The sequence below is a fragment of the Elephantulus edwardii genome, unplaced genomic scaffold, assembly GCF_000299155.1.
Source record: "Elephantulus edwardii isolate Elephantulus edwardi_28Jun2011 unplaced genomic scaffold, EleEdw1.0 scaffold00427, whole genome shotgun sequence".
Classification (NCBI taxonomy): Eukaryota; Metazoa; Chordata; class Mammalia; order Macroscelidea; family Macroscelididae; genus Elephantulus; species Elephantulus edwardii.
In genome coordinates, this window is record NW_006400177.1 from 590,093 (window position 1) to 605,524 (window position 15,432).

The following is a 15,432-nucleotide window of genomic DNA, read 5'->3' on the forward strand; positions in this document are numbered from 1 at the left end:
AGATGAGGGAGAGAATAATTTAAAAGTGATATAATAGGGTATTATGGTTATCACAAGAGTCCAGAATTAAGGTTGCATAGTGGAGTGTACTCAGGGCAGTGGGAGGGGTGTAGGGGGATTGTATACCAAAGAAAGAATTTTTCTTTTATTTTTCAAAGAGAGTAGCGAACTGGCGGGCGGGGGGTGAGGGGTGGGGGGCGAGTTGGGCAGGGAGAAAAGTGCAACAATGAATGTATGGAAATCCAAAAGCTCCGTAAATATTCAATAAAATTAATAAAAAAATATGAACAAAACCCAAAAAAAACCCCAAAATGGGTGACCCTGGAGGACATTATTCTGAGTGAAGTATCTCAGTCACAAAAGGACAAATACTGCATGGTGCCACTGTTGTAAAACAGGTCTGACCTTGGGGTTGGAGGGAGACTGAGAAAGATGGGTTCAGTAATGTATACTGCATTGAAACAGATGAGGAAGAAAATTGTTTAAAAGGGATATGTTATTAGGCATTTTTGTCATGACAGGAGTCCAGAGTGAAGGCTGTATAGTGGAGTGGACCTGGGGGGAGGGATTGTAAAACAATTAAAGAATTTTTCTTTTACTTGTCCAAGAGGGTAGTGTACTAGGGGGGAGGGTTGGGAGGGGAGAAAAGTGCAACAATGAATGAATGGAAATGCAAAGTCTCTAAATTTTCATTGAAATTAATAATTAAAGAAAAATAAAACTAAAAGAAATTGCATAAAATACAATATATGTGAATGACTGTGTGCAAAGCAAGGAAAGAATAACATCCCCCCATCCCCCCCCCCAAACTACGTGCTATGCTAGTCTTGTCTCATTAACACAACAATAACAACTTCTTTCCAAATAGGATTAGAACAACAGGCAGAGGTTAGGATGAACAACGTGCATTTTGTAGGGGAGAGAAAAAGTAAAACAAATTATTCATGTTGTTAAGTGCCATCGAGTCGCAGACGACTCATAGTGACCGTATGAGTGAAAGTCCTGAACAATCGTGTAACTTTCATCATTTCTCCCAAGTTTGTAGGGTTTCTGGAGGCAAGCTATTTCAGAAGTGGATGCTACTCCTGCTTCCAAGCATATTGTAATTGGGGAGCTCCACCAAACAAACACTGTCCACCATGGGTAAACATTCTCGCATTTGACACATCAGTGTCACAGTGTTCAACTTCACAGCGACCACAAGTTACCTCTGTACAGCAAATGGACAGACCAGTGCTACTTTCTTTATAGACTTTTATATATCAAAGGAAGGGAATGAAAAGTACAGTATCAGCCTTTCTCCTGTGATGTAGTTGTTGTTGTGTGCCATCGTATCTCTATAATAGCAGTGAAACCACTATATAATAACACTCTATAATACCACAAACCACACCCACTGCTGGCCAGTTGGTTGAAACTCATTACACACCTCTGTCAGGTCTGCCAGGCTGTTAATCTTTAAGGCAGGAAACTGCTCATCTTTTTCCCATAGAGTGGTTGATAAATTCAAACTGTGAACCTTTTTATTAGCAGGTTTTAACAGTGGACACAATACCCTCAGAGCTCTTGGGGTCACTCAGTGGTGATAAATGCCTTCTATTCCCCAGCTGGATTCACTGTCTGTTTCTAGTTAAGATTTCCCAGGCTACTCACCTTGCAAAAGCACAAATCATGTGCAGAGTCTGAGATCTGAAAGGCTGTGATGCCCTGTGGTGATGCCCCTCTCAGCCTTGTTATATAGAAAGATGGCTTACCGCATACCCCCACAGAGCCACAGGCCAGGCCATGGTCCAAAGGCTCCTCTTGGACCACACTCCCTATGGCAGTAGAGCAAAGGAATAATGAGCATTTTTAAACTCAATAGCCGTCATGTTTGCTGTAAATCTTCAGTTTGAAGGAACATGGTCCTGCTTTAAGAGCTAGCTTTTAAAAAACTTTTTATTTTTATCGTAAAAATACCACATAGCAATAGATTTAACAGATTCATAGCAATAGATATAACAGATTGGATCACATGGCAGTTATGGGTAGACTGTATTGATGATACAACATGGTTCATTAAATTGTGAAAACTCTAGAATCTATGTGCTACAGAAAGGCCTAACCTCAGACACTTAACACCGATGAAAGCTGGGGGTGATTATAATTTTCACAAACATTTATTAGGTATAATTCTGTGTTGTTGCTGCTACATGCTGTTAGATATATCCTGACTCACAGGGTCCTCCAACCCTATTCTGGGCCATTCTCAAAATCTCTGCTCTGCTGAGATTCTTTTAAGTTAGACTCTAAAGGTCTTGAAATAAGTAATGTTATCTGCCTTCAAAAAAATTCCACTTCTAGTCCTTAAAGGTGCATGGCTACTTTTCCAGGAAAGGGATTCAGAAAGAACAGGTAAAATTCTATTCTCTGACACACATCTATGCAAATGGAAGAAAAAGGCGAAACAATCTAGCTGACCCCAGTCATAGTCACTGTCTGCTGGGTTTCAGGGTCTTTCCATGTGTCCAGGAGGGGAATTTCCATCTTTCTGTTTTGGATTGGCTGATGGATTATAATTGCCACCCAGTTAGCAGACAGACACCTCGCACACTAAACCTCCAAGGCTTGTGGTGAGAGAATAAGTAGTATAAATTGCTCTTTATCCCCCAACATCTATTCTCTACTGTTTCCTCAATATGTTGAAAATCATTGGAGAACTGGACTTTACGAAGAAGAATGTGTCATCAGGATCAGAAGACTCATCTACAACCTGCATTTTGCAGATGACACAATCTTAGTGAGGAGGACTTGAAACACTTGCCTAAGATCGAGGACTGTAGCCTTCTATATGGATTGCTTCTCAACATCAAGAAAACAAGCCTTCACCACCAAGCCAATAGGCAACATCATGATAGATGGAGAAGAGATTGAAGTTGTAAATGATTTAATTTTGCTTAGATCCCACAGTCAATATCTTTGGTACCAGCAGCCAAGAAATCAAAAGACATTATCGTATTGGGAAAATCTGCTGTCAGAGACCGCTCCAGAGTACAAAAAAACCTGGTGATGTCAGCTTTAAGCTTTTAGACTAAGGCATGCCTAATCCAAACCCATGACTTCTCAATTGCTTGCTGTGCATCTGGAAGTTTGACAGTGACAAGGATGAAAGAAAAATCGATGCCTTTGAGTTTTGTTGGAGAAGAGTGCTGAATAAATATTCACCGTGAACTGTCAGGAGTAGAGAGAAAGTAAAACCAGAGTGTTGTCAAGAAGGACCAGTCCTTAGAGAAAGACATCATGCTTGGAAAAGTGGAGGGTAAGCCTAAGAGAGGGAGAGCAAGGGTTGACATAGTGACTATCACAGAGGGTGTAAGAGTATCAGAGATGGTGAGAACGGCTCAGGACAGGCAGAGTTCAGGTCTGTTGTTTGTAGGGGATCTATGAAAGGCAGCTGATTTCTCTTAGTACTGGACATTTCTCATACAGTTTAATTTAGATATGTAGTCATCCAGATAGACTACATTTATTGACAGCTCTCACACTGCTTTATGGTCATGTGATTTTAGCCAGTCGCATGCAGGCAACGTGATGTGCGTTGTTTCTGGGCGCTCTGGTGAGACAGTTCTTAGGGAGTTACACTGCTATCCCAAGAGCAAACATCTCTGGTAGTTTGAATCTTCAAGCTACTGTGAGAGAATGAATGGCCATCTCCTGTTGTGGAATTTACAGCCTCTAAAAACTTGCTGGAGAGTCAGCCATGAGTTGGTCTTAAGAGCCATGAGTTTGCTCTGTGTTTTCCTTTATTCATGACTGTCTCCGTGCACTTTCTTGTTGTCTGGGAGATGACTAATTCCTATATTGAAAATGTAGAGGCTTATAAATCCTGAGTTGTTCACTATTTCTTGACAATTCAGATATAGTAAAATAAGATACGCTTAAAGCCATTTCTGTTTAAGCCTCTAAATTTTATAGTGTCCTTATAATAGCTTAGTCTATATTCCAAATAATATACCTATTACTTTATATAATTTGTAATTATCATATGAAGTGTGCACTAGTATTGCCATCTAAAGATAAGGAATTGACCCCAAAATAAAACAATTCTCACAAGTTTATTTAGCTGGTAAGAGGGAAAAGTTGGAATTTGAATCCAAACAATATTTAAGTAAATCCTTTTCTCAAAATAGCTTCTTTTGAGGAGCAAACTAGAAACATTTTCTAGACTAGAAAACAAAAGATGTGGTTCCAGGACTAAAGTTTGTAAGATTTACTAAGGTTAGTTTTAACTGTTGGGGTTTTTTAAATAAAATCTTGTGTATTAGAATTAAAGGCTTTCTTTGGAGCTGAAAATAACTGACATTATTAAAAGATGGAATTATCTTACTTTACAAAGAAAATTAACTAAGAGAAATCATTACTCCAAGAAGAAGTAAAGACTGAGTTATAAATTGGCTCAGGAAGGTGTAAGTCATTCACAGAAGCTTTAAATTGACTGTTTTATGAGTGTTTGGGTGCATCCCTAATTTGTAATTTTAAGTTTTAAAGAAACTCACCTTCCCTACAAGATCCCTCTTGATGTCTCTCTGAGCCAGGAATCTTGGACATACTGGCTGGTATGAGACATTTAAAATTGTCACACTGGGACTGCCTCAGGACACCAAGCTGTGAGCAGAGATGTTGCCAGCAATTTCCACGAGAAAAAAGCAGGCCATATGCCAAGACATGACCTCTGTGATGTCCTTAAATTTATACTCCTGAGTAACCGTTTTAAAAATTATGTTATACTCCATGTTTTGGAAGAGTTTCTGCTGTCTCCTGGATCCACAACCAGGAGAATACAGTTCACCTTTGAGTTGTTCTTGGGAGTTTTCTTGCCCAAACTCACAGGATGGAAGAGTGACCCAGTTTGGTCCTTTGTCTCTTTGCAGGGTGGTCTTTTGGTGGTGGAGGTTTTATGACCCTCTGTGGCTGGAATGAAATGCATTTCTCAGAATTGTATTTCCTGTCTATTTCCTATTTCTGGCTAGGGTGGGCTTTGAAGGGACTTTCTTGTAGAGATCTGAGGGTGTAAGTGACACAGCCGCCTTTTTGAGGCTCACATATCCACTCACTCACCTTGTATGTGTGAAGCTACACCTATTCCTGCAGTTTCTCTGCCTTTAGCTTTCAGACTTCTGAACTATCTGTAGATTTTTAGCTCTCCTGGCAAGGCCCCAGCTTTCCCACGACACCATACCCCTAAGGCCAGAGGAAATGAACCTGGACCAAAGCTTTGTGTCTTCCTCCAGTTTGTGGCTCAGGGATGACAGCTGGCTTTTGATATCCACTTTACATCCATGCTCCTTTCCATTTAACTGGTGAGCTGCATCAGACACAAGGGCTTCCAGAGACTGCTTGACAGCCTGACAGTTATTAAGATCAAACCTCTGTGGCAATCTCTTTCTCTCTGTGTACATCTCCTGGGATTTATGGAATGCTGACTCCAGCTCCTGACAGACTTAGCCAGCCTGCCTCACCCTCTAGACTGTCTGCACCCATGCTTTCATCTTGACCTTCTCAACAAGCAGTGTATGTTCAGTACAGTGGCTGATGTGCACATTTATTTCTCAAAGTTAGAGTGTATGAATGTACACTATGATGGTCATACCCTGGATGATTATCAGAAATAGATTCATAAGCCCTCTAACCAGAGTATTTGGAGATGAGATCTGAGATGGGCAGTTTGAGCACTACCTCCCTCAATCCTTGTATGTGATAATGCTTGAGAAGCAGTACTTGGTGCCTCCAGCCTCCTGCCCTGCCCTGTCTTTCCTCAACTCTCCACACTCCACACTCCATTGGAAGCTGCTCTCTGGGCTGGCAGGCAAAGGTGCTCCCCTGGACTGTGTTCCTCAGGAGTGGGTTGACCTTATGGAAATTCTTTCCTTTCTTTATAACCCCACCAGCATGTGGGGTAATGGCGTCCACTCAGTTTCCTGAGACTTGAGAACTCATCTCTGTGTTAAGCGTGCTGCTTTTCTGTTTTTTAAATAGCATCTCTAAATGCTACTTTTATATCTCAACTTTAAGAAATACAGTTTTGAAATACTGATTTAAGAAATACAGTTAACAATTACTAAGTGATGGGAGAAGGAGGGGCAATCTCCTCCCTTGTGATTAACTGCCTCTGAAAACCTGCTGGAGGGTCAGCTACAGGTCTGTTCTGACTTGATGGCAAACAACATGTGACCATAAGGGGACAAAGAGACAAATAAATTATTAATTATAATTCAGAGAAGTGTGGTGAGCACCCAGTAACATTGTAAACACATGTATAATTTACATGCAAACTTTTTTAAATAATCCTGGGAAAAACCATAAACCATGTAAACAATATTTATCAACCACCCAGAGCATTTACTTCCCTAAATAAGAGAGAAGTTCAGGGGCATATTACGTGAATCTATGTGATGTGTCCATAATCTGTTCCTTCAAAGATTGTCTTGTGAGTGAGCTCACCAGTTTGGAGATTTCCATTCTGGCAGTGATGATGGCGACAGCAGATTGGTCTTTTGTCTGGAGAGGGATCAGCGATCTCTGGAACTCAAGGCCATGGAGAGATCCTGACATCTCAGTCCTTGTTGTAGTGAGCAGTGTGACCAGAGCTCCTGAACTCAACAGCCACAAAGGTCAGGGATGGCCGGCCTGCCAGGAAGTGTGCAAGCAAGAAGTGACTGCATCTCTTTCGGTTCCTCTTGTCATGCTGGCTCTGGACATGTCTCCTTTTCCACACTGTTCTTTTGTTTACGTGGCTCACAGTCTGCTTATCTATTTTTACTTAATTGTTTGCAGTTTATCTATTTCTCTCTCCTTGTTTACTACTTCTAAGTTTGCATGCGTCTATAGCCTGTCCATAGGACATGTGATCTAAAGCACATGCTCACTTCTTTGCAGTCTTCCTGACATCCTGACAAGTGGTAAAGTGCTTCTGTAGGTGAACAGAGGCTGCTAAGTGAGCCCTGGCGGCTGGTCTGTAGTGGGGATGCTACTGGTCCAGGTGCTGTCTCTCTGGTGGTTGGAATCTGCCAATGGCTGTGATGGAGTAAGAGGGGCAGTCTCCTCCCGGATGATTCACAGCCCCTCAAATCCAGGGGAGAGTCAACTGTGAGTCAATGCTGACTCGACGACAATGAGTGGTGGTTGAAACAGAAGGAAGAGTCCAGGCTTTATGACTGGAGGAGGAGATAAGGTCGGGAGTCCACCCATGCGCTCCAGCAAAGGGAAAGCTTAGCCAAAAGACCGAGGTCAAGGTGAGGAAAGTGCATTTCCAAACATGCAAAGGTTTTCTATTGGTTTTTAGTAAGTGTATTGACCCTTCCCTGCACCGTGAGACTGATCACAAGGTAGGCTGCACCTAGGACTAAACAAAATGTGTCAGACCACTTTACAGCTTCCCAAAGACATGGTGGTCAACTGGTACAAAAGGGCAGGAAACAAGGGCAGCAGTGAGTCTGCAGACTTTAGGAGGAAGAACCACAAGCTGTTTTCCAAGAGCCAAGACTGAAGGCTGCATGAAGGATCTCCTGTCACCACAAGCTTGAGTGTGCCAGAGAGTGTGAGGATAGGACAGGATAGGACGGGTTCCGATGGACAGGATAAGACAGGGTTCAGATGGACAGCACAGGACAGGGTTCAGATGGACAGGATAGGACGGGTTCTGACGGACAGGATAAGACAGGGTTCAGATGGACAGGATAGGACAGGGTTCTGATGGACAGGATAGGACAGGGTTCAGATGGACAGGATAGGACAGGGTTCTGATGGACAGGATAGGACAGGGTTCAGATGGACAGCACAGGACAGGGTTCTGATGGATAGGATAGAGGGTTCTGATGGACAGGACTCCAATGGACAGGATAGGACAGGGTTTGTACTCGACTCAGGAGCACCTAACAACAACATTGTAAGTGTTAACATATAAAGGCTTCTGTCTTTGATGGTAAATTCTCTCAAGTCTCATTCTTATTTATATTTTTAGAGTCTCATGCTAGGTCTGTCCAGTTAGACATTTTAGGAATATTTGCTGATTGTCGTTGTAATATTGCCCCACTTCTTACAGCTAAGACTCACAAAAGTATTCTAATGCACCACGTTGTCTAGGTGCTGAATTGTGTACAACCCAGCCAGGTTCACCTGACATGACTAGTAGGACACTGCCTCCAGTGCATCAGACAAAGTCCCCTCTCTGTCTTTAATGTGTCCAGATCAGTAGACCTACTGTCCTTTGACTGTCATACCATTACAAGGCGTTTGGCAACATGGTGGAGAGAGAGGTTATGTAAGAATCAGCAGCATTTCCCACCCCTACTGAAGATAGGAAAGTGGTCGCCAAGTAAGAGCTGAAAATGCTGTCTTTATCCTGGGAGCATTCAGTGCTAATAATGTTGGTTTATACCAGTTAACAGAGGCCTCCCAGAAGTGGTGCAGTTTCTTTCAGGCCAGCCTTTCTCCACAGCGCGAGCTTGGCTTAGACCCAGCACCATTTCCAGCCCAACGTGACTGCCGACTGGATCTCTGGCTAGTGGAGTCTGCCAAAGGAAGCGTTTGTTTAATCATTCACAATGTTTTTAGGGTTCTTGTGTTAAGGTGTCTAAAGACTCCTATATATAACTTCTTGGTAATAGGCTATTTAATTTGCCTTAAAACCATAGTTTACCAGAATATGAATATGAGATGCTGTAAAAAAAAATAAATACAATTGTAGTTTTCTTTGTTTCTTCTACATATGCCAACCATAGTGACTTATCTTTAAGTCGGTGCCATGAAATGCATTCACTCTTTAGGGAGATAGCTAGTGTAGGCAGTGTTCATCACATCTCACTTTACTTAAATAGGATTTTTTAAATATTTAGGACTTAAGCAGCATTGGTGCAGAGATGGCACATCATGCCCTGGTGAACCTCTCAGAGGACTTGGCCCTGCTGAGTCCAGGTGTATCCTCAGAATCCTTCTCAACACATCACTGTATCTTGTGGTCAAGGTCTAAACTCTGAAGTCACAACAGCACAATCTGAGGCCCTGCCTGTCTCTGAGGTCTTGGACTCTCAGCCTCACCTCTCTCTCCCCCTTCCTTCCCTTCCTCTCCTCTCTTCCCTCCTTACCCCCCTCTTTCCAGGTGTGCCTTTGTCTTTATTTTTTAAAATGTTTTTCATACATTCATTCATATACATTGTTTCATTAATATACATTGTTTTTTTAAGTAAAATTTTTATTTTATACTGGGTTACTTGCAAAGTTCATATATATTGTTTTTCACACTGGATCTTTCCCATTTCTTTTACTCAGTCCTCCCTGTACTCATCAAATTGTGTGACCCTATGATTCCCCTCTGCCCATCCTCGCCCCTCTGCTCCTACCCTTCCCCCTTGAATAATGGTCTTATACATTGTTTGTCCTTAAGGGACTGAGTGAGTTCACTGTGTTTTATACAGTCATTCTGATACATTGTGTTCTATATGCTGAATTACCATTGATCAGTGCTTTTTATCATGCTGATTGATAAACCCCCTGCACCTATTTCTTCCTGCTCCTCGCCCCCAGGACCAGCCTGCTAATCTCCAGGTGCTTTTCCTTTCCCTTTCCCCTTCCCCTTTCTTCTACCCCGTTCTCCCCTTTTGAACAGATCTGTGTATCCTCTTCCTGTTTGCTAATTGCAGTGTTCATATTGTTCATTCATCATTTCTTCCCAGGCCAGTCCTCCCTTGTCCTGGTCTTTTACAGGGCTCATTGGATGTTCTGGGGACCTCTTTTCAGAGGTCTGACTTGCAGACACTTGTGTATCTATAGTATCTCTATGTATCGTGTGTGTGTGTGTGTGTACTTACCTATCTCTACTCCATTTGTTAAGCTTCTCTGGAGAATCCAGCCTTAGACAATTGCTACACCAGCCAGTGTTCTCTGTCCTCTCCTTTCAGCTCATCGAACTGGTGGGTTAGGAGGTTGTTTTTCCACCCTGTGGAGTATCTGTGTGAGCTAAAGGCCTATTTGTGCTAACATTTTTGTTTCTAATGGGAGCAGGAGTGTCATCCACTTCGTAAACAACATGCCTCCTAAAACTCCATGAACTTGATAAGTGTCGATAGTTATAGAGGGACTTCAGGCCTTTTGTTCATAGGGTTGCTATGATTCACACTTGACTTGAAGGCAATCAACAACAACAGTGCTGTTTTATTCCCTAAAGGATAGAAAGTATCCTCCTTTTCTCTGCTTTGTGTTTTATTATGTCTCTCGGAGAAGGTGGTGAAACTCGCTGTTTGAGTTGGAGCAGAGAATGCGTGAAGGTATGTTGGGGAACATTTCAAAACCATTGTTCCACAACAGCTCTAAGCTCAGTGACGATAGAGACCTGCCTTTGTATCCCAGTATCCCCAGAATCTAACAACAGGCTTAGTAAATGTGAATGGGTAAATACGTGAACAAAGTGTAGGAGTGTTGGAAACAGCAGCCTTCCTTAAGATCCCTCCTGTGTCCTGATTGTCTCATAGCTTCCCAGGCCTGCCTTCTCTAGGAGGTGGGAGTGTGGGAGTGGCGTTGTTCATGGCCCATCAGGAACTTGGAAGGACAGGGCCAAGGCCCGGAGGACGCTGCAGCAGTGGTGCCCTGGACAGCTGCTTGCAGGAATTCTCTTATATGTTTGCGCATGCCCACACCGCCAACACACAACATCCTCATGTACAGAAGGAGATAAAAATAATCCAATTAAGCAGGCAGGGTGCAGTAAGAAAGTACTATGAGTGCCTGGCACACACGTTCCCGTGAATGTTACTGCATAAAAGAGAGGGAAACAGTCAGCTTCCCTCATTTAGAGAGTGCAATGGGGCATTCATAAGATGAACTGAATTCCAGTATTCTTTGCTTAAAAAGTTATTCAAGAAACTGATGATGTAGCCTGTGGGGCAGTTCAAATCGGTCCCACATGGTTGCCAACAATAACATGCTGTGGCCTGGTCAGAACGTCACCCTGGTCCTTTCTGGCTGGTCACTTGACTCTGCAGGAGAAAGACCTCTTGTGACGAGGCCAGGCCACGTCGGGAGTCATTGGTTTGCTTCCCAGCCAGCAGAATGGAAACGATGAGCCTTAAAGTGGATACTTTATCATTTGTTCCTCCGCTGATATTTATTTTAGGGACATGGGGATGGGAGATGGATTTAAATGAATTTTTTCAGTGATGTATCAACTTTTATGGTAGAAACCACAAGTTGACATTTTTCATTCTCATATAAAACTCCCTTTTTAGTCTATGGTTATTGTACCAACATTCTTGGATATCACAAGTAGACATTCTTAATTTTTTTATCAAATGCCTCTTTGTTGATTACATAGCTGAGAAAAGCAGAGAGTACTTCTCCAACCTCTCTTGACCTGGGGAGGGGCACAGGGGAGGGGAGGGTAAGGCCATGTGACCCCGTTCTGCATGAGGAGAGGTGCTGTTCCACTGGCCTCCTTTCCTGCCCTGAATGGACAGTGACAGCAGCTGCCACCATCATTATGTAACCATCAAGTAGAGAAAAGAGGCCCATGGAATGTGTGTCTGCCACTACTGGCCAGCTGCAAGCCTTTCTTGTAGGTAGGATGAAACAAGCCCCACTTTGTTTAAGGCACTGAAAGTAAGATTTTGTTACTTGGAGTAAAAAACATTCCTGACAGCTCCTTCTGCATGAATTTTCTTCTTCCAACTAAAAAAAAAAAGTGAACAAATGATTTTAAAATTAAAATAATTTCCAATTCAATATTAAAAGAACAGCCTTTAAAATATTTAATTAAAGAATAACCAATGTATGACAACAACCTGGAACAAGAGGTACATTCGGGGGTGGGCTGGGGGAGGGAGAAAGAGATGAGGTAGGAAAATGTGTAACAATGAGAAAAATTAAAAGAAAAAAGAAAAGAAAAAAAAAGAAGAACCAAATAATTATGGAAAAGAAAAAAATCAGAGGACTCACGTGACCTGGTTTTAAGACTGATTCTACTTATGTATCAAGGCAGTGTGGTCCTTGCAAAGAATAGACACACACACAGGTCAACAGGATAGAAGACATGCCAGAATAGACAAAATCGTAAAAGAGTCATCACTGTGGGGCATTTATGCAATCAGGAAAAATCCAACAACTCTGATTGTCTCTTCTACTTCAAGTTTCAAATCAGCTTGTTTCCCAGTGAGGTTTCCTTGTTCTTAGGTGCTGTCAACTCGAGTATAACTCATAGCGACCCCATGAACAGCCAACCTGAGCCCTGTCCCATCCTCACCATCTCCTGTCACCGTGTCAATCCATCTCATTGGGGTCTTCCTTGCCTTCACTGACACCTTATCTTTCCAAGCACGATATCCCTGTCAAATGAATACCCATGTCTAGCTACATGTGAAAGTATGAAATTTGAAGCTTTACCATCCATACCTCCAAGGAACACCCCAGCTGCACCCTCTCCAAGACATACCTGTTTGTTCTTTTGGCAGTCCATGGAATATTCAGTACTCTTCTCCAGCACCATAACTCAAAGAAATCAATTCTTCTTCTGTCATCCTTATTCACTGTCTAGCTCTTCAGTGTGTGGCAGGAGATTGCATGGCCTGAATTAGTAGGTGCACCTTAGTCTTCAAACTGACATCATTCATTGCTTTTCAGCATTCCGGAAAGGTCCCCGACAGTGGAACTTAAACAATGTTTAGGATTAAACATCCTGATTTCCTGACTGCTGGTTCCAAGGGTGTCGATTGCTGATGCAAAGAAGATAAAATCATTGACAGCTTCAATCCTTTGCCTGTCTATCATAATGTTGAGTGTTGGTCCTGTGGAGAGGATCTTTGTTTTTTTATGTTGAGATTTAATCTACACTGAGGGCTGCAGTCCTTGATATTCTACAGCAAGTGCCTCAGATTCTTTTCACTTTCAGTCAGTAAGCTTGTGTCATCTGTATAATGCAGGATACTGATGAGTCTTGATGCCACATTCTTCCTCAGAGTCCAGCTTCTTGAATTACCAAATATTGAGACCGGCAATTTTCTGTGAAGTTCCCTTGAAGAGGATTTGGGAGGGGCTTATTTGATGCCTTTGAACTGTGGTGCTGGAGAAGAGTATTGAATAGACCATGGCCTTCTAGGAGAACAAACAAGTTCATCCTGGAGAGGGTGAAGCTAGGCTGTTGCTTGGAGGCAAAGATTCTGAAGCTTCATCTAACATGCTTTGGACATGTTGCAAGGCTGGATCAGGCATTGGAGAGGGATGCCATGCGTGAATCTCCATCTCACATATTTTGGGCATGTGGCCAGGAGACTGATTCTTGGAAAAGGACATCATGCTCAGAAGGGTGGAGGGACAGTGTAGGAGAGACTGACTCTGCCTGAGCTGGATTGATACAGTAACTAGGACAATGGGGGTACGTGTGTCCAAGTCAGTGAGACTGGCTCAGGACAAGGCAGGCTTCAGAGCTGTTGTACATAGGGTTGCTATGAGTTTCAGGAAACTTGATGGCGTCTTATGATCTAAGCATGGTGTCCTTCTGCAAGACTCCTTCCTCTCCATAACTGTCTAAAGTGAGATGAAGTACCCCTTTATGGAACATTTCTGTATCCTTCTTTCAAGACAGATTTGGATTTGTTTGTTCTTCTGACAATCCATATATTCAGTATTCTTCATCAGTGCCTTTGAAGACACCAGGTCTTCAGTCTTCCTTGCTCCCTGTCCAGCTTGCATATACATATTAGACAATAGAAAATGCCATAAAGTGAGTCAGATGTACCTTGGTCCTCATAGTGACCTCTTTGGGTTTTAACACTTTAAAGAAATTCCTTACAATAGATTTTCCCAAGAGAGCCATGGTAGCCTAGTGAGTAAGGAGTTGCACTGCCAACCCAAAGGCCCTTGGCACAAACCCACCTAGTGCTTTGTGGGAGAATTTGGAGCATTCTCCTTCCATGTGATTACTACCTCTGAGAATAACCACCTGGTCAACTATGAGTTCTGACTCAACGTCACATAACAGTACATCATGTGATTTCTTGATCGCCTCTAAGCATTGATTATGGGTCTAAGTAAAATGAACTTTTTGATAGATTCAATCTTTTACCTATTTATTATGATGCTGCTTATGATCTAGTTATGATTTTTGTTTTCTTGATGTTGAAATGTAATCCATAAGAAAATCTGACCTTAATCAGTAAATACGTCAAGTCCTCTTCACTTTCAACAAGCAAGGTTGTGTCATCTGTCACAGATTGTAAATTAATCTTTCTTCAATCCAGTTTTTTCTAATTAATTTGTTCATATAGTTCAGGTTCTCAGATCATATATTTAATCTATACATTGAACATAGATTAGGTGTGGTGAAAGGATGCAACTCTGATGCACAACTTATTTTGAACCTCAGTATCAGTTATTGTTCATAGGGTCCCTAGGGTTGTGAGTCACAGGCCACTCGACAGCACATAACAACACCCCCCCCCCCCCGATTTCCTTCTATTGTATATACAGCTTTCACATGGGTACATATGGAATTGTTCTGGAATTCTTATTATTTGAAATATTATCCACAATTAATCATGACTCATACATTCAAATGCCTTTGCATAGTCAGTAAAACAAAGAAAATTATCTTTATAGTATTTTCTACTTTCAGCCACCTGACATCAGCCATGATAGACCTCATTCTGTGTCCTCTTCTGCACCCATCTTTAATTACTTGCCTGTTGATATACTACTCTACTAGTTTTTAAAATTCTATTAAACAAAATTTTACTTGTGTGTAATACTAATGATACTGTTTGAGAATGTCTACATTCTGTGGTTGTTAGGTGTCATTAACTTGAGTACAACTAAGGCAACCTTATGAGCAACTGATCTTATCCCTGCCTTATCTTGGGCCATTTGCATCATCTCTAACACACTTGAGCATATTGCCGAAGTCACCTTGTCAATTCATCTTGTTTGTCTTTCTCTCCTCCGCTGACCTCCATCTTTCCAAGCATGATATCCCTTTCCAAGGAATAGCCTCATGTCTTAATTTTGAATGGCCACAAAAATGGATGACCCCTAGTTGGTTGAGCAAAATTTCTTGGCATACATAAATGAGAGCTTCTGGGTTTATATTTGTTTGCTGAAGTGTCTCAACTGGTGTTTGATCAATTCCTGGAGCTCTGGTTTCTTGTTGGTTTTTTTTTAATTAAATTTTATTAATTTTGATGAACATTTACAGAAATTTTGGGTTTCTATTCATTCATTGTTGCACTGTTTTCTCTACCCTCCCCCTGAGTTCATTCCTCTTCCCCCCCCTTGAAAGTCTGTTTTAATTGTCTCATTTGCCACAGTGCTTGTCAAAGCCAGTTCTGATTAGTCTTCTTTATCAGTGTGTCCTTTGCCATTCCCTATCACTACTCCCTGAGTGAGACTTCACCCTGATTCATAAGGAAAAGGGGA